At 42.9% G+C, this 26,854-nt stretch overlaps 1 protein-coding gene across 1 annotated transcript in view; it reads left to right on the forward strand.

Annotated features, from left to right (window-relative positions):
- The first annotated feature begins 2,862 nt into the window (after positions 1 to 2,862).
- Positions 2,863 to 26,854, forward strand: part of spata1 (spermatogenesis associated 1) — a 327,756-nt gene continuing 303,764 nt past the window's right edge. The window contains exon 1 of the mRNA XM_080289735.1: positions 2,863 to 3,073. The gene's annotated coding sequence lies outside the window, so the exon portion shown is untranslated. The remainder of the gene's footprint in view (positions 3,074 to 26,854) is intronic.

The following is a 26,854-nucleotide window of genomic DNA, read 5'->3' on the forward strand; positions in this document are numbered from 1 at the left end:
ACATTTTTTATTTTTCTCCGATATCCGATCCAGTAATTTAGGTCAGTATCGGACCGATACCGATACGTAATATCGGATCGGTCCATCTCTAGTCATGACATCACATTGATTAGTTGAGTATCTGAGGCTGAGACCACGGGACTGTAAAACTGATTGTTGGGCTTCATTTCTGTGCTGAACAGCCTTTTCAAGATTAGTTAGTAAATAACAATTAGCTAATGTTGTTCATGAGACTAAAATCTCACTGTGGTAATGTAAATATAATATGGCCAATAATATATGTATTGTCAGATTATTATGATATATATATATATGTGTGTGTGTGTGTGTGTGTGTGTGTGTGTGTGTGTGTGTGTGTGTTTTCTCGTCTCTTGCCCACCGATGCCTTCTTGTTCCAGTAGCCCACTTTTCGTCAGGGTGCCCTGGTTCCTCAACACCTGACGCAGACCTTGTTGATCCGGGCGACGTCCGAGCCGGCATGCCTTCATATTTCTTCCTGTCAGGCATCATATCGGCTAAGATGAACAGGCACATGGGTCAATACATGAGCGGGACACAGAAAGGAATTGGCAAGAATACCAGAGGCGCAAAACACCAGCTACTGGTAGACAGAACAATCAGCCGAGACCGCAAGACCAGACTGACCAACCTGTGCACTGCCTGGATTGATTACAAGAAGGCCTATGACTCAATGCCCCACAGCTGGATACTGGAATGCCTAGACTTGTACAAGATCAATGGGCCCCTAAGAGCCTTCATCAGGAACTCAATGGGGATGTGGCGCACAACACTAGAGGCCAACTCCAAGCCCATAGCACAAGTCACCATCAAGTGCGGGATCTACCAAGGAGATGCTCTGTCCCCACTTCTGTTCTGCATAGGTCTGAACCCCCTCAGTGAGATCATTAACAAGACTGGCTACGGATACCGACTACGGAACGGAGCAGTTGTCAGCCACCTCCTGTACATGGATGACATCAAGCTGTATGCCAAGAGTGAACGAGACATCGATTCACTGATCCACACTACCAGGCTATACAGCAATGACATTGGAATTTCGTTCGGACAGGAGAAGTGTAGTCGGGTGGTAACAAAAGGTAGAGGGAAGGTAGTCAGAACTGAGGGGATTGAGGGGTAGGGACAGGCTTAGGGCGTCGGGGGGTTCCCCGGAGGCATCTTCCTTGGGGGGCTCAACCCGGGGTAGCGGTCATGTCCGGTTGGGGGCTCTGTTGGCTCTCAGGTGACTGTTTCCTCGCGGCTGCGTGCAGCGGGGCTAGGGGAGGGTCTGTGCTGACGGACGTGGGTTACTGACCTGGTAGCCTGGCTGCCCCTGGGTGGGTCCGGGATGGGCGTGAGGTTCTGGGGGCGCTCCGTCTCTGGGCTGGGACCCGGACCGGGCCTCGGGGGCTTGGGTCCTGGTTGGTGTGTTGCCGGGGTTGTGGGCGGGTGGGTGCATGGGGGCCCAGCCCTGGAGCAGGGTGCCGCCGGTGCGTCGAGCCACCTGGGGGGCTCTTCAACTGGTGGGGGAGATTGTCACATCTTGCAGGAGCTTTCCTCTCCTCAGGAGCTCCCTCTGCAGGAGGGGGAGATACAGGAGAGGTGGAGGAAGATCTCAGCCTGGGTGTTTATTGTCTTATGTAGTCTGGAAGATGAGTGGATGGTGGGGTGGGTGCAGTTTTCTCTGTGGTGGGGTTGGGTGGACTGTCCCGGGCTCTGTGGGGCCGGGCGGCGCTGCTGCACTGGGCCCCGGTCTGGATGGGCCTGGGCCCCCTTTCCCTGGCGGGTCGCGGAGTATGGGGGTGCCTACTGGGGTCAGCGGGGGAGCTGGCCCCAGGGAGGGGTCACTTGCCCCTCCCTTCCTTCCCTCCCCATCTCCAGCTGCCTCCCTCTTCCCGCTCCACCACAACCACCCACACATGCAGGGCCTTGGAGTAGGGGTATGTCACCAGGGTGCAGAGGAGGCTACCCCCCCCCCCCCCCCTCTGTCCCCTTCTGGCTGCCTCTGCCTCAATTTTATCCCACAACTTAGACATTCACATTACTCACACTCTCATTACACATACATATAGGATCTTGGGGGTGGGCACGATACACGGAGTCCAAAGTACCATCAGGGTGTACACCCCACCCCTGGCATCGTTGCCCACCTCTCAATTTTAAATACACGTAGACATTGAGGGCTAGCAGGAGGGACCATGCGCTTACCTGCTGCTCTCTGGCAGGTAGCTCCAAGCCCTCCTGGGTTTTAAATGCACCTTAGAACACACATGCATCAACACTACAATGAGCGGGTGGAGGGAGGTTCGGAGTCTTCTCTCACCCCCATTCTCTGCGACCTGCTGGAGCAGGGGGGCTAGGACTAGGAGGAGGAGTTGGCCGTCCGACTGCGGTCTGGAGTGTGGAGCCTTCCTGCTGCTGCGGAGTCGGGGCGGTCTGCCTCCCCCCACCGCAGGGAAAAGGGAAACACCACCTGGGTCTGGGTGCAGTTCCCCCCTCCAGGGGCGGGGGCACCTAGACCCGGTTTGTAGAGTACGCTTGGGGAGTGTGATCGTGTGTACAACGTCTCTTTATGTCTGTCTCCACGTTGGTTGAGTGTGGAGTAAGTGCATATGAGAGCATGAGGGTGGGAATGGATGTTTGTATCTGTGTGTGCCTGTATGTCTGTGTCTATATGTCAGGTTGGGTGTCAGGCGCCACCTCTCTGGGGACATCTCAGGCCCTCCAAGGTTTGGAGGCCTATCTCCCCCTACCACCACTTCCCCTGCCAGTGGCGGACTCCCTCAGGAACATCTGTGCCGAGTATAACCTGGAAGTCCCGAGGTCAAAATGGGAGATGCCACCTAGGGTGGTGGAGAATGACCGAGCTAAGATCCTGTGGGACTTCCAGATACAGACGGACAAAATGGTGGTGGCTAACCAACCGGACATAGTGGTGGTAGACAAACAGAAGAAGACGGCCGTAGTGATCAATGTAGCGGTTCCGAATGACAGCAATATCAGGAAGAAGGAACACGAGAAGCTGGAGAAATACCAAGGGCTCAGAGAAGAGCTCGAGAGGATGTGGAGGGTGAAGGTAACGGTGGTCCCCGTGGTAATCGGAGCACTAGGTGCGGTGACTCCCAAGCTAGGCGAGTGACTCCAGCAGATCCCGGGAATAACATCGGAGATCTCTGTCCAGAAGAGCGCAGTCCTGGGAACAGCTAAGATACTGCGCAGGACCCTCAAGCTCCCAGGCCTCTGGTAGAGGACCCGAGCTTGAAGGATAAACCGCCCGCAGGGGCGTGCTGGGTGTTTTATATATATATATATATATATATATTAGGGGTGCAACGATATTCGTATCGATATTGAACCGTTCGATACAGTGCTTTCGGTTCGGTACGCATATGTATCGAACAATACAAAATTTGTAATTTATTTTATCAACTTTCCTTCTGACGATGCTGTCTGTGTTGAGCGCTCAGTGAATCTGCGTTCGACTACTCCGCCTAGGCTCGACAGTGCAGCCTAGGCGGAGTAGTCGAACGCAGATTCACTGAGCGCTCAACACAGACAGCATCGTCAGAAGGAAGAGCGCAGGGCAAGCTAGCGAGACAGAAGTTAAGCTCTCCTTGCAACATGGACCTCCCCCACCCTCATTCAGATCTGGCGTTTGGAATTATTTTGGTTTTCATGTGACGTATGACCCTGAAGGTAAGCGAGTCATGGACTAAAGTAAAACAGTATGTTGGATGTGCCATGCAATGCTCAATTACATGGGTGGGAACTAGTGTGTTAGCGCAGTTAGCTCGTTAACGTGTTGGCCGTGTTGTGGCGTTAAGGTCATTTCAACGAGATTAACCTGAAAGCACTAGTGGGAACACAACGAATATGACTGCACATTTACACCGACATCATCCTAGTGCAAAGACAAGTGGAAGCAGAAAAAAAACAAGCAAGCATGCTACTAACTTTAGCCGAGTCATTTAGACAGCTGTTAGCACATGATTCTCCTTATATGTTTAATATGCTGCTGAGAATATAGCCCAGAAGAAGCGGATAGTATAGATTTTATTTTGGAAAGAGACATTTCTCTGTAATAAACTCTCTTTTCCAAAGATGAGTGATTCCTCAATCAGATACAGGGCTCGCAATATCGCTAGCCCTACGTCCCGGGGCTAGCGATTTTTTCAGTCGGGCTACCGAAATCTATCTCTGCCCTGCCCGTCGGGCTATTGTAGGAAGGAAATATATGTCAATGCTTTTGCATTCTTTCAGAAATGTAGCTGGGTAATTATGTCATTGGCATCGGTGAGCCACTGTCAATATGTGACATATTGAAATCGCGTTTGAATTTGCGCTTGTTTTTTTGCTTTCACTTTGCAATCACGCGAACTGTGTATAGAGAGCGACAGCACTGATCTGTGAGTGATGATAATTTGTGCACCAATTCCTCTGACATCGTCTTATTAATTGTTAGCTTACTATGCAAACATGACAAGTGAAATCTCACGCAGCAAGCTTAAACATGTGAGAGGTTGATCGCGCAGAAAATCGCTGAGCTTATGTGAGTGCGTGTGTAAAAGCAGCAGGATATATATTTGACTACGATGACCTGGATGACTGAGAACCTTCACAGACAGATATATATTTTAGTTCTGCTGAGCCAAATAAGACAGGTCAGGGTGAAGAAGTGACAGCCAAAGAAAAGCTTACCACAAAACGGAGAAGTTATGACAAATCAGACTATAAGGCTAAAAGAAAGTGCAGCTTTATGGTTTCATGGACAAAAGAATTTCTGTGGCTGCAATATGACGAGCTAAATAACCAGGGCTGCACATAAGTGGTCCGCAGGTACGCATTCGCTGTCAAAATAAAAAACACGCACAAGGGTTAGGGTTAAATTTAAGAACTGTACTTTTGAGTTAAAATATATATTTATAATTTTAATAAATGACAAATTAAAAAGGCATGAACATTTTTTTTGTATCGAAAAAATATCGAACCGTGACACCAAAGTATCGAACCGAACCGTGAATTTTGTGTATCGTTGCACCCCTAATATATATATATATATATATATATATATATATATATATATATATATATATATATATATATATATATATTTCAGGATATATAGGGAGTGCAGAATTATTAGGCAACTTAACAAAAAACAAATATATACCCATTTCAATTATTTATTTTTACCAGTGACACCAATATAACATCTCCACATTCACAAATATACATTTCTGACATTCAAAAACAAAACAAAAACAAATCAGCGACCAATATAGCCACCTTTCTTTGCAAGGACACTCAAAAGCCTGCCATCCATGGATTCTGTCAGAGTTTTGATCTGTTCACCATCAACATTGCGTGCAGCAGCAACCACAGCCTCCCAGACACTGTTCAGAGAGGTGTACTGTTTTCCCTCCTTGTAAATCTCACATTTGATGATGGACCACAGGTTCTCAATGGGGTTCAGATCAGGTGAACAAGGAGGCCATGTCATTAGTTTTTCTTTTTTTATATCCTTTCTTGCCAGCCACGCTGTGGAGTACTTGGATGTGTGTGATGGAGCATTGTCCTGCATGAAAATCATGTTTTTCTTGAAGGATGCAGACTTCTTCCTGTACCACTGCTTGAAGAAGGTGTCTTCCAGAAACTGGCAGTAGGACTGGAAGTTGAGCTTGACTCCATCCTCAACCCGAAAAGGCCCCACAAGCTCATCTTTGATGATACCAGCCCAAACCAGTACTCCACCTCCACCTTGCTGGCGTCTGAGTCGGACTGGAGCTCTCTACCCTTTACCAATCCAGCCACGGGCCCATCCATCTGGCCCATCAAGACTCACTCTCATTTCATCAGTCCATAAAACCTTAGAAAAACCAGTCTTGAGATATTTCTTGGCCCAGTCTTGACGTTTCAGCTTGTGTGTCTTGTTCAGTGGTGGTCGTCTTTCAGCCTTTCTTACCTTGGCCATGTCTCTGAGTATTGCACACCTTGTGCTTTTGGGCACTCCAGTGATGTTGCAGCTCTGAAATATGGCCAAACTGGTGGAAAGTGGCATCTTGGCAGCTGCACGCTTGACTTTTCTCAGTTCATGGGCAGTTATTTTGCGCCTTGGTTTTTCCACAAGCTTCTTGCGACCCTGTTGACTATTTTGAATGAAACGCTTGATTGTTCGATGATCATGCTTCAGAAGCTTTGCAATTTTGAGACTGCTGCATCCCTCTGCAAGATATCTCACTGTTTTTGACTTTTCTGAGCCTGTCAAGTCCTTCTTTTGACCCATTTTGCCAAAGGAAAGGACGTTGCCTAATAATTATGCACACCTGATATAGGGTGTTGATGTCATTAGACCACACCCCTTCTCATTACAGAGTTGCACATCACCTAATATGCTTAATTGGTAGTAGGCTTTCGAGCTTATACAGCTTGGAGTAAGACAACATGCATGAAGAGGATGATGTGGACAAAATACTCATTTGCCTAATAATTCTGCACTCCCTGTATTACAGCAGTGAGCTTGAACTCTGGGTCAAAGATTCAAGTTGCAGTTATTTATATTTCCTATCACCTTAAATCTTCAGTCATAGACAAGTATCTTTGACAGTGTGTATACGGATGTATTATATATAAGAGAAATATTGTTCGTTTAATATGTTGGCATTACTAAATTTGGCTCAATGCTTACATATATGTGTAAAAAGAAAATGTACGAGCTGTGAAAACTGTTTCTGATAGAATGAAGAGCAGACTGATATATGAAATATTCCTTTATTGGGTGAGAAAATCAGACCATGTCATAACTGCTTTAAGTCATACAGAATAGACATCAGAGCCTTAAACAGGCTGACTTCTGCTAAATGGGTCAAACTGGGCAGAAAGTCTACAAACACATAACATCCTTATAGAATAGGATGTAACACTATAGATCAACTTAGCTCAGAATATATAAAGCATATAAACAGTTACAGCAATATGATGCAACAAACACAGCAGCTACTGATCCAAAATACTCAAAGCTTCATAGAACTGAAACCAACATTTATTTTTAGCTCCATTCTGCTGCTGATACATACTTTAGGTTTCTGAACATTAAACTTGTTGCTGCCTTTCATGGTGTGTAACTTGAAGGCCCTGAGTACTCTGAGTACTTTCTCCCACACTGAAAACACTGGAATGATAACATTATTTGAACATTACCTAATAAGACTGATTCAGGACAGACAGTTATGTTAAACTTTCCTAGCAGTCCTTCACAAACAGGGAACAGTCTGTCTATTCTCTCCATCTGTCAGCTGCTGCTGGCTCTTCCTCCTCCTCTTCCTCACACACTGCTGAGTTTGTCCTGGTGGATCATCAGGGCTGCAAAGCCTCACAGATGATGTGCAGCAGTGGGTCCCTCAATCTGTCCTCACTCTGGACACTTGCAGTCGTCACACATGGAAATCAAATGTGCGATAAGCTGCAGGATTCAAACACAAGTGTAACTTATAAACACATGTTCATACTTTTATTCCACAATCAGAGAGAAAGAAACAGAGAGAGAGTGCAGGACAGACATACAGGTGACAGTCTCAGGTGTATGCACTGCTACACAACAGCACCAGAGAAGCAGGATTTAGTGTTTGCGTTATTACGAGTGCTAAACAAGAAGAGTTCCCAGATGGTGCAGTGGACACATGTGTGACTGCTGTGATTAAAGCATCTTTCTTTCAGCTTAACGAGTGAACCGTCAGCTCGTTCAAACACACGTTAAAGTCCGTTTGGCTCAACACCACCGAACAGAGGCAGCAATGTAACATAGCTAACATTAACAGTGCAGTGAATCCTGCTTGTGCCGTGATATTCAGGACTGCAAACCGAGCAGCATCACTGACTTTCAGCTTGTTGTGTTTGTGGATATATGACTGACTTTAATTATCCATAAAATCATCACATTCTCTGTAAGATTAAGGTCGACTATATATATATATTTAGAAGTAGAGGCTTTAAAACCAAGCTGACGCTGAAAGTACAAACATTACTAATGTCACACAACTTTGCCGACATGTGGCCAACAGTAACGTTTTGATGTTCTTCATTATTAAACATTCGCACATAAATAAGTTACATAATATTCAGTACTTACTTTTGACAGTTCACTCTTCGGCCGCTCCCTTCTGCCGTATTTTGCGGCAAAATTATCCACACCCACCGCCGCGCTATGAATTGTGGGATATATGGGACCACGAAGCGTGGTCGGGACCACGCTTGATATTTGGGGAAATTGACGGCGCATTTGGAGTATGCATTTGAAGTACACTTCGAATTGGGACAGCCGTCGTCGCGTGGCGGTGACGTAATCGCACTTGAAATGCGTACTTCAAGCGTGCAGACCCTGAATTGGGACACAGCCATAGTTGTCCCTGGCTCTCTTTCTCTGTCTCTCCCTCCCTCTCTGTTCCTGTGCTACTCAGAGTGTAACTACTCTGCCCAGCGCAAAGCACAAGACTCACGTGCGGAGTGAAGCGGGAAAAAAGTGCGAGAGAGAGGGTGAGAGTAAGAAAAAAAACCCACAAGCTGGCTCGCATCGTTCATGTCAAAGATCCGGCTCTAAGAGCCATTTCGTTCGCGACCGGCACATCACTATATGCTAGACCTTGGTAGCTGACATAAGTAAAACCAGGCAAGCAGCTGAAAGCTGACCAAATTTAAACACCCCATTACATTTAACAAAATTAGGGATTTCTTTACTTAAGGATTTAGTCATGGCAGTTTTAGACATTTTTATGCAGAAATGTTATATATTGTACTTTTGAGGCTGGTAATATTACACTGAGCAGAGCTGCTGCTTAAACTAGCTTCCAGCCACAGGGGAAAGTTATAATGCAGTTTAATGCAGCACACTTTCTAAATGTAAGCATGAGAGACATGCAGGAATCAGTCCGAAATTCCTTTCTTGTTGAGGCGACTATTGTTGTGAGCTGGTGTTAAATAAATCTGTCTGCTATGTTATTTTAATGGGAAAAACATGTCCCATTAAAATAACATAGCGTCGCTCCCAGAACATGACATTTTGTTTTTGTTTTCCTTTGTCTTGTTTATTGGATGGATGAAACCAGGCCACAAATGTTAACAAAGTTCAAGTGTGATTCATAGATCGCTGAAATATTTGTCTGTTTTAGTCGAGTCCTGTCAGCCATCTTTGTGTGATGCCAAAGAAAGAAAGGAGACAGTCCTCATAAGTATATTAGTAAAAGACATGAGCATGTGTTTGTCAGCCTGTTTTTGGAGCAGTCACAAGACACAGATGAGCGGGGAGGATCAGGTCCCCGTGAACCCACAGAGAAAAGTAAAAAGGGGAAAAGGGGAGACTAATGTGGAAATGGAGTGTCATTGTGTTTCACCTTCATTAGCCAGAGACTCACCCGGACTCGGTGTAGTTAACCACCTCAGCTCCTGCCTTGCATAATGACAAAGTGAAGTAAAACAAGGGGAGAAACGGGGTTACACTTGCCTTAGGAGGGAGTCTCTGCCAGAGAATATAATCGCCGTCAGGCATTTATTAGCAAAGTTGTCACTGCTGCCACAGACAAAAAAAGTTAAATAATTTTTATGTTATGATTTATCCTGATATCTGGGAGGAAAAAATGGGAGGTTGTTTGGTACAAACCATGCACCTAAGAGTGGCCGCGCTGTTTCTGGCAGATCGGTGTCCCTGTTTGAATGCTGCAAAGCTCAGTGACTCTGTGGTTAGGATGCATACAGCTCCAACATCCCCGGTCTAATTTGTTAATTATGTTGTACTCGGTTTTAAAAGTAGTCTATAAACAAAACAGGCCATGAACTCCAGATAAAGAGGTTCATTAGCTGCATTATCACCCTGTTGCCATCAGCTAATTAAATTATTGCTATCTTTAATACAAAATTCAGGAAACTGGCATCCTGGCATGATGCTAAAATGGATGTTAAACATACAAATTGGAAGTCATCTATGTACTGTTAGGTTAACATTAAAGTGAGGCTGCAGAGGGTGAAATTATAGGCTGTGTACCAGTTGATGTATGCTTTCAAATTTGGCTATGTTCTTTTTGAACAGGTGTTCAACTTTTTAAATACTGCCTTTGTTCTCCAATCATGTTTGTGTAAAATATCCAGCCAATATGTAAAGTAAGCCTTAAAAAATGCACTCACTATTAAAACTGTGTCACATCTAGGTGCTTTATAAATATGCATGTAGATGTCACGTTGATCAACCCAAGGTAAAGAACATTTCTCAAGGGTTTAAAAGCAACAACAACAATAACGATTAAAATCCATTAAAAAAAATGTAAAAGAAGGACATGAGTGAGATAAATGAATTAGGCAAGACTGAAACAAGCAACTATGAGAACAATAAAACAGGCACTGACATCAGACAGTCATTGAGTTGACATTGAGAAATGCCGACATGTTTAATGATGAGCCCCGGCTTTTCCCTTTTGTACATTTATTTATCCTTCTTTATGGCAGAGCGTTTTATTGCTGCAGCTGTTGTTTTCCATGTCATTTGTATTAAGGAATGAGGAAGCATCCTCTCCAATCATTGGAAACTCTGACACCAGTGTGATTTATAATCCCTGTGAATAATTTGCAAAACATTCAATCTCTCTCTGCGCATATCAGTGTTTCTCTGAAAGATACACTGATATAAACCTCCTCATTTAAGACGGCCCGTGGGATGGTTAGGACAGAATCTCTTTCACCAGATTCGGAGGAGGCTGTAGGCATGCTCGACTGCACTCGACTGTTAGAGCGTTGTCACTAGTTGTTAACTTACTCAGAAAAAGTCTCTTTTATGGCGGCAAAGTTAGATTTTCCACCGTAATACAAGTAAGGTTTTTGACTTGCATCGGTGCTGTGAGTCATAAAACTGAAACAGGTGGCGTAATTTCAAAATGACATGAAAATGTTTGCGTGGACAGATATGCAGACCTCATCCTAAAGCTGCTGGGTGTGTTTTTCTTTATTTATATTGCTGCATAGATAAATCACAAGGTACTTTTATAGTGTGTGCTATGGACTACAGAGAATTGCTTTTTCTGGAGGAATGCAGTACCTTTGTGTACATAACCATGTGCTAGTCTATTTATCATTAGGCAGTAATTGAAGTAATTAGGGCAGTGATAAATCAATTTCCCCCCCCAAAAAAAGTCCGGGGACAATTGTGCTATTGAACTGTAATTCAAACGGTGTTTACTAAGAAATACAGCCGTATCCGTGGAGCATAGGTGCCATTTGTTTCTAACCTTTTAGGGTTTTTTCAGGTCCGTCTCATCGACACTTCTTTATGTCTCTCTACGAGTTTCCTTTCATTCAGGCAAATGAATACACGTTTTGTATTTCTTACTTAAGCACAATAGCACAGCAACAGTAGAGCTCTGTCAAATGTTCGCTTTTTTTCCTACCCTAGATTTTGGAGGCAATTCATAGATACAACTCTACAGAATCTCCTCTGAGGCGTGCCCCACATGAAACAAAGCATACACCTCAATAGGTTTCCGTGGGACTGGTGGCTATCTGACTGGGTCTTGAAAGATTGACAAGTGAGCATTATTTTTCACAGGAAAGTGGCAGGCAGTCCCTTATGCGATATGGAGGCATGTGAAGGGTTGCTCTCTATCCTTTTCTCTGTGTGTCTTTGGGTTTTTTAACACCTCTGCTATTCAAGCAGGCCTCTGAGCATTTAAATGATCAGAATTCTGCAGCATGGCTGTCTGCCCCCATGCTGTCAAATTTGGACGGATATGTTTCAGCAAGTGAGAGAGGTAGACATGGACGATACACGTATACTACACAGAGCAGTACACACGCGCATACACACACACTCGCGCTCGCCCACATGTCCAGTGTCGCTTCTGCAGACAGGCAAACGCCTGTCGGCATACCCGGCAGTTGAGCCGGGCAGAAAAGTGGAAAAATGTGCTCCTCAGTGGAAATGCAGTCAATCATACAACTGTCCAAAAGCAGCAGCTATCTGTTCAGTTAGAGACTAGAGGGCAAAAGGCCAGAATCTTTTTGTTGAACTTTCAGTCATTCGTCAAACATAAATCTGTAGCGAATAGCTTTTTAGCGTTTATTGTTTTATAGGAAAAAACAGGAAATGAGAGTTTCATTCGATATGTCAAAATTTCAAGATGACTACGTCGATCGGTATATGTTTTCAAATGTTGCTTTATTGGTTTGAGGGCAGGAGTCCAAAGCAATAAAGTTAAAAGAAAAAAGAACCTGGAAAAGTTTTATAGGCAAACATTTGTCTGTTCGGAGGCTTAGAGAGATTTGTGATTTGCGATGCTCAGTGGGTCAAGACAGACGCCTTAAAACATACTCTCCTGTATGCAGCTCTTCAAGAACATGTGTGACTATACACAAAATTAGATGGTCAATTGTATCTTCAAACACAAATGTCCAATTATACATCGCAGCCATATGACGCGAAACAATACAAATATGTACACGGATCTTAACTGGTAGCATTTGGATGTTGCTGAGCGCAGATGTCATTGTCAACACAGACTGATTAAAGCTGATAAGAAAATAAATAAGCCACAGGCAGTCATTGTTATTGACAACACCATAGTGTGCCTCTAGTGAGCCAGAGCTTGCCAATTTTCGGGGAAAAAAGCACAATTTAGTCAGTGAGGCTAGATCCGTCTACGTGCCTGCCTGCTGGCACTAAGGGGAATATGGCTTCCTCCTGTGCTCTTATTGCTTGTCATTTGAATAAAACATGTTTATGTTACTGTTCAAAAAAATACCATTTTAAGTGGTAATAATCCGTCTAGGTTTAGAGTAAATAAGAGACTTGTAAAAAAAATAAAATTAATATTGACAGAAAGCTAAGCCGTGATAATGGCTCAGGTGTCACCTTTCAACATTTAATCATGTCACGTGGTGGATTTAAACCGTGCACACTGTCCCTTTTTTTTTTTTAAATTTGATTAAATTAAACTTTATCCAAAAAGCAAATAACAAATTCTGGGAGCCCCATTTCTGTCTCATGGAGCTGTAACTTCTAGAACAATACAAGTCAGAATGAGGAACAGAGGATGACACAAAGAAGCCAAGAATGACTGCATCTGCCTGCCTGCTCCTGCTTATATCAGTCTTAACAGAAATGCCTTGTGAAAAGCAGATACGCTCGCCGAGCGCTGGGCCGCTGCCAGAACTGATCGATCTGGAAATGTTATCATTCGGGTGATTTGTCTGGAGGCAGCTATTTTTGTCTGTAGTTTTTAAATGATTATTCTAATACCTTAATGAAATCGGGGACATTTTCCATATCTCTCCAGAATGAATTGGATTTTGGCAAATATAACACTGACCTGAGATAGTGGAGTGCCTTTCAGTTCATTAGTAAGCCATTTCAAATTGTATCTCACACATAATAACCTCAATCAGCATATTATCTAAAATACTGTAGTGGAGTTTAGGTGCCAATCTGATGGCAGAAGGGAGCAGTGCCACGCTTAAATTTTCTTCAATTTGCTCTTAAGCCGACCCTGTCAGCTGCACAGGATGTTAATAAATGGCCACAGAGCAATCTCTCCACATCAAGATATGAAGCTTTTGCTGGTCAGCAGAACATGTGTCTGCTCAGGCTGCGAGATGTCAGAACCTGCCCTCGCAAACACGCTGGAAAAAATTGACATATCGGTCACAAATAGTTTCATCTGCCGGGTAAATCCAATATACCCGGATATCTCTGGGAATCATCCGTTTCACAGTGTGCACAGGATTCTGAAGAGACCTCAGAGTCCTGGAGCAGGATATGTGAGCATTATCATGGCTATGATACACAACATTGACATTCTGAAACCGGCCTGTTCTTTGGCTTTTCACAAGGGTGAAATTGAACAAATCAAATATACTGTATCTTGACAGCGATCTAAATCCTTAGAGCCCTTTTCAAACTATTTGGATATGAGATGCATCACTAAAAATCTGCAGAAGTGGCTCCACATGTCACGCTGTTCACTTTGACTCACTGAAAACTGTCTAAGGGGATAGATTGAGTTTCATTTGGTGGAAAAGTTTGATTTTGTGGGCGAGTCGCGTTTTCTTCTGAAGTTGGGAAGTTAAAATCACACCAATGGCTCCGTATCTGTTAGACAAAGAACACATTTTCTTGCATAAGCCTAATGCAATCAAGTGTTAGATTTGAGATCCATTGTAATGATTGTTGGCAGAGTTTAGGGTGAGGAACAGCTGTAGCCTCCCCATGTGTGCCCAACTAGCAAGCGAAGTATGTGTGTGGGAAATAAATACAAAAATGAACCATCCTTTAACTGCTGGCTGGGAAAAATGTCCTTCACAGAGTGTAATTCACAGATAGCCCACAAAGGAAGCGAGGTCTAACATGACTAATCTCCTAATACTCTGACAAATAGATAATGTGTTGCACATAGAGAGGGAAGGGGATAGTGTGCAAAGGCATTCTAATAGCTTCAGTGTTTCAAAGATGAGGACTATAATTGTCTCTTTTTTTCTGTATTGAAAGGCTAAATACCATCCAAGGCCACACTGGTCCATCCAGGATGCAACAAAAACCTCACTGGGCAAGGATGCCTAGACTAACACCATATATGGACCTTTTTGGACTCAACACTGAGTGAAACAGGCAGTGCGATGAGATTTTATTTGATGAAAATAGGAAATAGCATAATGCATAATTAGCAGGGGGTTTTACACCTTATATACAACACTCTGCACTCGGAAAAAGATCAAAGACTTGCTGCTAATTAATATTGTGTCCAGAGGTGTAGCTTACCTGGGTCAAAGGTTAATTTGAAAATTATCCTTGTTTAATGTGGCTGAAGGGATTGAGATGTGTCCAGAGCACGTTGCATGTTTACTGTAGTAAAACACACATATTTTAAAGGTGTTGCTTTAAAAGATTTAGTCCCGTGTGCAACTGCTTTGCTTAAATTTTGCAGACACTTAGGATCCTCTGAACTGGACTATTATGACATTTTGTGCTGCTTAAACTGATTTTTAACAAAAAAATTTTGATCTTAAAGCATCAGGTTAATTTCCATATCCATTCATTCATCTAGCCATCAATCGTGGAGGCTGGAAGCTATCCCAGCTGTCAAAGAGCAAAAGGCACCATAGATTGCACGATACGAAGGTCTGCTGCTGTGTTTAAATACAATCATCATGAATGTCATGTTGTGCTTCAAATTATTTCTTTGAACTGTTCCTTTTCCAGGGTGGAAAGATTGCAAAACACAGAATTGGGTGAATGAGTTTGTGTTGGATTTTCTCTACCCCACACAGGCTCAAATATATGCATGCACCCACTGATATTTAGTCCAATGCCCCTTAGCAAGTTGCACCTCGACAAACAGCTTTCATGTTGGCGTGGAGAAACTGTCAGCTGTAATCAACCAGACGTTAACCGGCCTAAAAAACGTCAGGCTAAAGGACATTGTAGAACCTTCAGCGTCACTTATTAATAGATCTGGGTGATTGTATGTATATGTTTGAGCCTTTATGAATTAGACAAAATCCAAAATAAATGCACCCAATTCTTGCTTTTTTCATTAAGAAACAGGATGTATGTGCAATCAATCCACCCTGGAAAAGAACAGTTCAAAGAAATCATTAAAAGTCCCAAATTACCATGGCATTCATACCCATGTTGAGTATATGGAAACCTTTTACAACAAATTATTATTGCTTATTTTAATGTATTCAATAATTTTTCTTGAGGAGGAGAGTCAAGAGATTATACATCTACAAAAAAAACCTCACACAGAGGAAAAAAGAGAAAAAAATAAAAGACTGCACAGTCCATGAAAACCAGGTGAGTTTTCTACACATCATTAGGCCGTGGGAAAATGTCTTCACACAAGAAATGAGGATATTCATCACCTTGGTTGCATTATGTTTTGCGTCACGTGCTCATACGTTATAAGACTATAAAGTAAAGAAGCAACCAAAAGGGAAAAAAAGCATCTTCAATTTACAGCGGCACATCTCTCCCGCTGGGTTTGCATACAACATCAATCCATTCATAGTGGGAAAATATAATACAGTTAACACAACAGGAAGCACAGAAGCAAACGTGTGCAATATACATATCAAAGATTTCAACCAGTTGCTAATAGAGCTGCAGCTTCCGAGCTCTTTTTCTTCCTCTTTTCTTGCTCATCTTTCCATTCTTTCTGTGTGTCTTTGTTCACATGTGTGATATGTCAAAGTCTTATTTCCATGTCCTGGCGCCACTTACACTCAAGGCAAACACAGGGCGGTATGTGTTGATGATTGTCAGCAGTGGCCATTTATCATCTGTCAAGCTTCTGTCCTCTGAGGAGGTAAATACACCCAGTGAATTATGGTTGTTTTAGTCTGCAGGCGGAATCCCACATGACAGCCAGCAGAAGGCCGTGACAAAATCATTTATGAGGAAATAGTTTATCATGGCCATGGTAAACATTGTCCATCACACATGAGAAGAGCAATGGATTTAGCACTTTGATGGCAAGGAACTTGCATCGCAGACAACGAGGAGTTGAGTCATGAACGATGTAATTCAGTGTTATGGAGGTGGCAACAATACTGCGATCGATGTGTTTTTGTCGTTTCTCATTAGTGTTTATCTTTCTAGAAAGTAGGAGAACAATCCAGTAAGGATTTCAGTTTATATCTGTACAGTAGAAACTCAAAACTGTAAACTGAGAGATTTTTATTGTCTCAATTATTCTGTTTTTATCCAGTTTCCAATTATCCACTCTTCTTTTTTTTACAGTTTAAGGCATATTAAAAAGGCATATTAGAATGACTATATTTTAATAAATAATGCCACAGGTTCGAGATAAGATCGAGGATGTATTTTATACAGGGAGTGCAGAATTATTAGGCAAATGAGTATTTTGTCCACATCATCCTCTTCATGCATGTTGTCTTACTCCAAGCTGTATAGGCTCGAAAGCCTACTACCAATTAAGCATATTAGGTGATGTGCATCTCTGTAATGAGAAGGGGTGTGGTCTAATGACATCAACACCCTATATCAGGTGTGCATAATTATTAGGCAACGTCCTTTCCTTTGGCAAAACGGGTCAAAAGAAGGACTTGACAGGCTCAGAAAAGTCAAAAATAGTGAGATATCTTGCAGAGGGATGCAGCAGTCTCAAAATTGCAAAGCTTCTGAAGCGTGATCATCGAACAATCAAGCGTTTCATTCAAAATAGTCAACAGGGTCGCAAGAAGCGTGTGGAAAAACCAAGGCGCCAAATAACTGCCCATGAACTGAGAAAAGTCAAGCGTGCAGCTGCCAAGATGCCACTCGCCACCAGTTTGGCCATATTTCAGAGCTGCAACATCACTGGAGTGCCCAAAAGCACAAGGTGTGCAATACTCAAGGAGACATGGCCAAGGTAAGAAAGGCTGAAAGACGACCACCACTGAACAAGACACACAAGCTGAAACGTCAAGACTGGGCCAAGAAATATCTCAAGACTGGTTTTTCTAAGGTTTTATGGACTGATGACATGAGAGTGAGTCTTGATGGGCCAGATGGATGGGCCCGTGGCTGGATTGGTAAAGGGCAGAGAGCTCCAGTCCGACTCAGACGCCAGCAAGGTGGAGGTGGAGTACTGGTTTGGGCTGGTATCATCAAAGATGAGCTTGTGGGGCCTTTTCGGGTTGAGGATGGAGTCAAGCTCAACTCCCAGTCCTACTGCCAGTTTCTGGAAGACACCTTCTTCAAGCAGTGGTACAGGAAGAAGTCTGCATCCTTCAAGAAAAACATGATTTCCATGCAGGACAATGCTCCATCACACGCGTCCAAGTACTCCACAGCGTGGCTGCAAGAAAGGGTATAAAAGAAGAAAAACTAATGACATGGCCTCCTTGTTCACCTGATCTGAACCCCATTGAGAACCTGTGGTCCATCATCAAATGTGAGATTTACAAGGAGGGAAAACAGTACACCTCTCTGAACAGTGTCTGGGAGGCTGTGGTTGCTGCTGCACGCAATGTTGATGGTGAACAGATCAAAACACTGACAGAATCCATGGATGGCAGGCTTTTGAGTGTCCTTGCAAAGAAAGGTGGCTATATTGGTCGCTGATTTGTTTTGGTTTTGTTTTTGAATGTCAGAAATGTATATTTGTGAATGTGGAGATGTTATATTGGTGTCACTGGTAAAAATAAATCATTGAAATGGGTATATATTTGTTTTTTGTTAAGTTGCCTAATAATTATGCACAGTAATAGTCACCTGCACACACAGATATCCCCCTAAAATAGCTAAAACTAAAAACAAACTAAAAACTACTTCCAAAAACATTCAGCTTTGATATTAATGAGTTTTTGGGTTCATTGAGAACATGGTTGTTGTTCAATAATAAAATTATTCCTCAAAAATACAACTTGCCTAATAATTCTGCACTCCCTGTATAGAGAAATGTACACATGCAGCACAATGTGCAAATATGTGTTAGAATAATATACAGATTATGTGTGCTTTTACCTGACGTTTAGAGTGGTTTTCAATTTTATATAAAAATGTTACATAAAATCTGACTTACTCGAGTAAATGTGCACATGCATTTGATACTTTAAATTTAATACCACTTGCTAATTGTGTAAGCGAACTGTCCTCTACATACAATATGTAACCAAATGTTAAAAACTGCACGGTATACACTGTGTCTGTCATAGCGTTGTTTACATGAGAAAAACAATATCTTTATCAGCTTACAATATGTCGTGTAAATAGAAGAAAGGATTATTTCCAGCTGAGGTTTGTGACATGGAGACGTGAACAATGATCCCCTCTGTTTCTCACACATGTATAAGCCACATTCCTATTGGAAAGTCTTTGATCCGTTCAGCCAGATGGACGATGTATTGAAAAACAGGGGAGTGTGGGGGCTGCAGGACTCACAGTTCCACACCTCATCCAGCAAAGTGGGCCAATCATTACCAGATTTGACCCTGCTTTCCCTGACTGCAAAGAAGAGTTCTGGCCAGTGCTGCATTTTCTCTAAGAGCCCCCAGGCAATCCCAGCAAATGGCCCCAAACATATGGAGAGATGTGTGTGCCTGACTTTTTTAAAGGCATTAAATGCTGTGGGGCGCATCATGCTTGTGGCTTGGGATATGGCATTAGGAATTTGCAGCTGTCAGACCAAGTAATCTGTTTGGTCAAATAGCCAGGTCTGATGTTGGCACCTGAAACTGTTGCCAGTAACATCTTTATGTATCAAAGTGTTTCGTGCTAATACACGATATGGCCCGGTCTGGCAGACTCGCAGTAAAAGTTTCTCATCACTCACTGTGCAGGATCTCATAAAAAAGTTGTGTGAAATGACAAGACCTTGATAGGTTTTGTCCTAATCTCCTGTTAGGCATCAATTCAAAATACCTGGGCTCAGATCCAGCGGCTTAAAAGTAATGACTCCTACAGTCCATCCTTCACTCACCCAGTCATTTTGGCCTCAAAACATGACTTGCAGTACCATTTACTTTGGGAAAGCCGTGGAAGTTGTCCGTTTCGACAGTCCCCCTAATAATGTGTTGGAAATCGGTGCACACGCTGTCAAAGCCATAAAATGATATTTTAGATGAAGGAATCATTAATGATGATGGAAACCAATCAGGAGATGACCCGTAAATGTCCAGGTATTGGTAGGCGTGTCTGTTTTGGCTAACAGCAAATGGTGTGTTCAGGCAGTTGAACCACTTTATATTCCATTTGGAGAAAGGGACCACTCATCCATTAAACAATATATTGTTCCAGTTGCTGTCCAAGTGTCTCCACTGAGAAATGCAACTGTCTAAATTGAAAATTAAAAATGATTTCACAACCTACTTCACTCAATTTAAGACATTTTCATAATTATTTTGTCACATTAATTATTTCTAATCCATGCAATATCTGGAAAGATAAACTTTTCTTGCGCTCCTGTCTTTGGCCATAATGAACCCTAATACGCAATCTAAAAACCACTTAGCCAAGAGCTGCATTTTCTTCTCGGTATTTACTAGTGCAATACACGCTGTCACAAACATATTAGCATCTGCAAAGGTAAATGCTGGACTCAGACTCATTAATCAAACTTGTCACTGCACTTCCTCTCGTAGCAGCAATTGAAATTCCAAGTCTTAACTAGATAAAAGGAACAACTGTTGCGCAATGAGAAGAAAAGGCAGGCATCCACAGACATACAGTCGTGTTGTAAAACCCACTGACAGCATTATGAGGCCACGGGGGAGTGTGGCCTCATCTGTGAAGTCTCACATTAAGCTTACGAGCCTAAATACCATCGAACTGTTGAGATAATCTATGCAGCAGGCGCAGAACAGGACACACTCAAAGTTAAGCCAAAAATGACCTCTCATCTAGACAATTTGTTGCACTTCCTACACGTCCCACTTGCCAGGTAGGATGTATAGATGAACTGAAATCTGTCAAGAATATCACAGAGCGGACAGCCACAGAGGTTGTCCATTTGGTCGTAGTTAGAGGCAAGCAGCAGTACCATACTTCTTCTTTTTTTTTACTTCAAACAAATTTGCTTGCGGTTGTATCTGTACTGACCCAAGTGCAAACTCGAGCCAGAGCAGCAGCTGTCAGTGCTCATGGTCGGTGGCAACCACTGAACTCTTTCATGTGGATTTTTGGCCTTTTCAATCTGATCTTACTTTTTACTAGTGAAGACAGAAATGCACATCCAAAAACACGTAGTCTCTCATTACAGCGTATAGTGTACCTTTATAAATAAATGCATGCTCATTACAAACAGAGAAGAAAGGAGTCGTTCTTTGGAACTAAAAGTGCATCTATCCTACGAGAAATATGTCCTGGTTCCCAAATGGCAGCCTGATATTAGCCATCATAGGATCCTGTCCTAAATCAACCTGGTGATGTGATATTCCTTTTCTTGTTATTTTCATTTTCTGTGTGCTTTCCCCCCTTCTTGGTGTTAAGGAAAAAAAAATCACTATGTGTGAATTTCCAGTCCATGCACATTGTATAATTTAATTTAGACATTTCATAATTTCTCAGTTTTTGAAAAAATACATTTTTATTGACTGCAGTACGAAACAGGAGTGAGACAAAGAAATACCTGAATAGATTTTATAACCAGGAAAACATCAAACACACTTAAATACTAAAGAGCTTCACAATCCTTCATTAATTTACTTACTTAGACAAGCTGTAATATTCACTTTCCATGTCTTTTGCAATCTGTTGACATATGGGCACTGAGTAAATTCGATTTTCTTTTACACTCACTTGTTTGTCTTCTGTGCTGCTCGACACTCAGGGACATACAGTACAGGAGCCAGCTAGCTAGTTAATATATGAGGTGTTTTAGCCATGCAGACTGCTTCTCCTCACGAGATTTGTCACAAGCAGGTAATTCTTCAGCTTTTGTTAATGCTGATTTTATCTGTTAGGCAACTGAATTGTTTATTGGCATGTTGGCAATCCAGCCAATAGAGAACAAAGGGCAACTAGCTTACAAGTGAGGTAGACCAATGAAACCCATTAGTGTCACCAGTTAATTAACACAGGAGTCAAATGTGTCTTTATCTTCTCTCTCGAGTTTGATTGGATCATTAGCAACAATATACAAAAATATACAAGAAAATGAAGATGTGAATAAAAACAAATCTGTGAGTGTGCAGTGTGAGTTTGCCGTTCACAATCGTTAAAAACAATTACAACAAATTAAGAGGTCTGCCTGACAACCTGTTTCCTCCTTTATTGACTGTTATGGGAAATCTGTCACAGAATAAGCACAGACTTGGTTTGTCTTTTGTTTTCCTTGATTCAACCAGCCCTGAGGGGCAGCAGCTTTTTTAATTGTGTAGCTACCTTTTTGTGTTTTTTTTTTTTAACTTAATCTGTGTGTTCATCTGTACGTAAAGAATTTACGATCAAGGCGCTGTGTAACAGATGAAGTATGGATGCTGTGCATCACCTTTGGTAGAAGATGTTATTATTGTAAAGAAAACAGGACTATGTTGTGCTATTATACACTATTTAACATATCTTTCCCTGACATAAAAAAGTGCACGTTTTGACAAATACATGCAAGCATCTCCTCTAGAGATGTAATAGCACAAAAGGAAATACAAGATAAACAACCTGCCAACCCAGCGCAGCACGATTTTCATTTCACCAAAGGTGATGTTAGGTTTAAGCTCTTAGGCTTGTCAGCTACTAACAGGACAGGAATCCTGCATGGTTTAGGGTTTATTTTTGGACGTTTGCTTGATGATATGAAGTCGCAGATATAGTGTACGATGGCAAAACATCAACAGAGCGAGTATGTGGATGCTCCTCGTGCAATCAAAGGTTTTTCATCAGACTCCTCTCTGTAAACATTGGCATCCCTAAGCAAACCACACAGTGATTAAGAGGAGTCCACAGTTTTCACAAAGACTTTCAACTTCTGCCAAAAGTTTCAGAATGATCAAGAGAGGCATGTTGTTTTCTTTCTCTATCTTGATAGATATTCATCAGACGATGACTGAAATTAGCCCATAACCCCTCGTGATCAACTTTTGACTTGCTTTGTAATCCTTTCTTAATTATATTGTAGTCATGAGATGACAACACCAAAGTCTTTCTGATTTTGAAGTTTCTCCATTTCCCAAATGAGCTCATGCTATGGATTTGTGACCTGTATGACTTTTTATGCTTTAAATCTTTTTTTCTCTTTTACACTTTTGCACATGAGCAGTGGGCTGCGAACTCACCTTGGTATTACAGAAAAGGGATGTTGTACCTAAAACCTTTGGATGCTTGAGAGACAAAGCCGAGCTGAATGATGATTTAGATTTGTGCGCAGGTCAAACGACTAGTCATGGCTGAACATGACCACAGCCTGCGCTTTGATTAAAATTTGACAAAAATCCTTTCCTGCTCCAGAAGCCAACAACTTAATGTGACTCTCTGACCTGACTTTGTTGGCCTTACTCCTCCCGCAGACATTCAATAAGATTAATGTTGGGATTAGCCTTAATCTGTTTTGTCTTGATGAGAGCGGATTCAATTGTGCAGAAAGAGCTACAAAAATAAAAATAGTATGTTGGAAGTTTAGCATCTTAAAGTGAGACAAAAATGCCATCTAGGTGAGAAAAAAAGCCACGATTTATTTATTTTTTCTCGTCAACAGGAAGTAATGGAATATGGACGCTGGTTTTTACACCTTCTTGTTGTTTCTGCACTGTGTAAATAGTTTAAAGAGGAAACATCTTGACTGTTTTCTAAATGGTCTCTTTTGTTCCCGAGCTTCATTGGTGCAGAGCTGTTTAAATATATTTAAATATGTGTAGATTTTAAAGGATGATTTATTTAATCATTAAGGTTGAGTGTTGTTATCTGTCAGGTTTAGTCAAAACAGATGATTTCACTACTCTCTCAGGGTGTGTGATCTCACTTAGAGGATTATTTGCAAGTTCACCAGTTGTTTCTGTGTGTGTGTGTGTGTGTGTGCGTGTGTGTGTGTGTGTGTGTGTGTGTGTGTGTGTGTGTGTGTGTGTGTGTGTGTGTGTGTGTGTGTGTGTGTGTGTACGTATGAAAACACAAACCATAATTCTACAAAATGCAGGTCTTTACAGGAAAAAATAAATCACATCGTATTCCACTTATGCTCCCTAACCTGAAATGATGTGTCTTCATCAGTCAGCCTCTTGTTGATGAAAGCTTAAGGCTCTGCTAAGAACTTAGCCATGACATTGCAACTGCCATCTGTCTGGTAAGGCTGATCGAACCCCTAGGACAGGGGCCCCTGCCAGCACTGCTCTGGGGAGGCCTCTGAACAAACGGGTGAAGAATAGCCGCGCAGGATTTATGGTTAGCAACGAAGGAGCTTTGACAGATTTTCATCCATTTATGAAGAGGTGGTGCTAAAGTTGTGTTGTCAGCAGGAAGAGGTGAAGTGCTGGCAAGCTGCTCTTCTTGGCTGAAAAATGTCCACACAAAGCAATCAATAGATCTGTAATAAGGTCTAACATGTCCTTGAATGTGGTTTTCCTTTTAAGCCGTGCTTTAGACTCCCCCCGTGTCATCAGGGCTACTCATCAGAGAGATTTATGTCAATGCACATTAATGGGAGCAAGGAAGACATCGCTTAAAGATTACTTTTCTTAATCTGCTTCTTGCTGTGATCAGTCGGGTCCTACACACTCTTCTCCAAAAGTTTGAACACTTGAGGTCAACAAAGATTTCAGTTTTATGCTTCTGTCTGTGTTATTACTGTATCACATGTTTCACTTGAAAAAGGTGTCTCATTAGCAGAGACCAGTGATAAATTAAAGGGAACCTCTTGAACCCTTGACTTCTACACCGGAGTCCGCTTTGTGTTGGCTGACATGGTGTGGGTCCATTTGTGCCATTACACAGTAGGGTCACTCAAAATCATTACAATGTTGCTTTGAGTGATCACAGTTCTATCCTGATGGGAGCGGACTTTTCCTGCATAATAGTGCTCCCATCCATAGTGCATGAAGCGTCACTAAATCTTTGATTGACTGATTTTAGCTTGTTAACCCTTTATAATATGACCTGTGACTAAGAGCTGAATTTCCATGTATGTTACATGAAATTACAATGTAATTATATTTTTCTACTGATACTAGAATAAGATGCTAATAATACAGGTTTTTACAGGAAGGAAGACATTTTGGACTGCCAGTAATTGTAGTTTGTGTGTAACTTCAGGTATTTTACAGGAAAGGAAAAACAAATTATAAGTAATTTTAGGTTGTCATGATCCTGGGTCTTTTGACCCAGTGTTTTGTGTTTTCTATTATTGTGATTTTGGTTCTGTTCTTCCTCAGTTTAGTGTTTATTCTTTTCTGCCCGTGTATTCCTGTGTCAAGTCCGTGTTTCCTAGTCTGTGTCCTTGCATGTGTAAGTTCCTGTTTTATTGTGAAGGTCTGTGTCTCATGTGAGTGTTTTCAGTTTGCCTCCCTTGTCTCGTCACGTTTATCACTCCCAGCTGTGTCCCCCACTTGTGTGTAATCTCCCTGTGTTTCTATGAGTGTATTTAAGTTGTGTCTCCTGTCATAGTAGTTGCTGGTTCGTCTGCGTCTCTCCGTCCGTTATCCCGTGTACTTCCCTGTGCCTCCCTGCATCTTTGTTTAAGGTTAGTTTTGTTAGTTTGCCTAGTTTAGGTTTTCTTGTTTCACGTTCACCCTCGCCATTTCTACATTTGTTTATTAAACTCACTTGCACCAGAGCTGCCGCTTCCTGGGTCCTAAATCATTCACACACAGCTTGCTCATGGCAAGCCGTGACAGTACGAACCAGCCACCATGGAACCAGCGGCACTGAATCCATCCGAGGAGCTCCAGGACATCATTTACAATGTGGAGATTCTCCTCGGGCTGTGGTTGGAAGGGCCTCCGGAAGAGCTTCGCCGCGCAGTTGAAAGCCGGCTACAACGGCTCTTTTCCGGCCTTCCATGGTTATTGGAATCACTTCCTCCGACCATGCAGGCCTTTCTCCAGCACACACCACACCTTCTCCCAGCCACTATTGCCTCGCTGCCCGACCCACCGGATGTGGTTTTGCCTGGCCCGTCGGAGCCGTCTGTGGGGAGGAAACGACGATCGCACCGCCGGCGCATCACCCCACAGCCAGACGTTGGGACTTCTGAATTGCCGGCTGTGTTGAGTTCGCGCCGACAGAAATGCAGCTCTGTGCGGTATGACTCGCAGTGGCGGCTTGTGTGTTTACATCAATGCGAAATGGTGCAAGAACTCTGTGCTAGTTTCTAGTTATTGCTCATCGCTGGTGGAGTTTGTGACTGTTAGATGCAGACCTTTTTATTTACCACGGGAATTCATCACTGTTTTCATTATCGGAGTGTACATTCCACCTAGCGCTAATGCTAAGGAAGCGCTAGGGGAACTGTATACAAAGATCAGTGAACTGCAAAATACACACCCGGATGGACTGTTTATTGTTGCTGGAGATTTCAACCATGCAAATCTCAAGTCAGTGCTTCCTAGATTCCATCAGTATGTGGACTTTGCAACGAGAGGGGAAAACACGCTGGATCTTGTTTACACAAACATCCCCGGCGCATATCGGGCAGAGCCTCGACCCCCCCCCCCCCCCCTCGGCTACTCAGACCACATCTCTGTTATGCTAATTCCAGCATACAGACCACTCATCAGGCGATCAAAACCGGTTCTGAAGCAGGTGAAAACCTGGCCAGCAGGAGCCATCTCTGCTCTTCAGGACTGTTTCGAGAGCACTGACTGGAACATGTTTAGGGAGGCTGCAACTTACGGCGACTTCACTGACTTGGAGGAGTACACGTCATCAGTGTCCAGCTACATCAACAAGTACACCGATGACGTCACTGTCTCCAAGACCATCATCTCACGACCCAACCAGAAACCGTGGATTACTGCGGAAGTGCGTGCACTTCTGAGGACCCGAGACTCTGCCTTCAAAGCGGGAGATAAGGTGGCGCTTAGAAGAGCTAGGGTCGAACTTTCTCAGGCCATCAGAGAGGTGAAGCGCGCACACACCCAGAGAATCCACAACCACTTCAAGGACAGCGGCGACACACGGCGCATGTGGCAGGGCTTACAAGCATTCAACACGATCATCCCCCAACAACTGATCGGAAAGCTGAGCCTGTTGGGCCTGAACACCTCCCTCTGCAACTGGATCCTGGACTTTCTGACCAGAAGGCCTCAGTCAGTACGGATCGGGAACTGCACTTCCAGCACCACCACACTGAGCACTGGGGCCCCACAAGGCTGTGTACTCAGTCCTCTGCTGTTCACACTGCTGACTCATGACTGTGTAGCAACACACAGTTCAAATCACATCATTAAGTTCGCTGATGACACG

Source organism: Astatotilapia calliptera, chromosome 15 (assembly GCF_964374335.1).
Source record: "Astatotilapia calliptera chromosome 15, fAstCal68.1, whole genome shotgun sequence".
NCBI lineage: Eukaryota > Metazoa > Chordata > Actinopteri > Cichliformes > Cichlidae > Astatotilapia > Astatotilapia calliptera.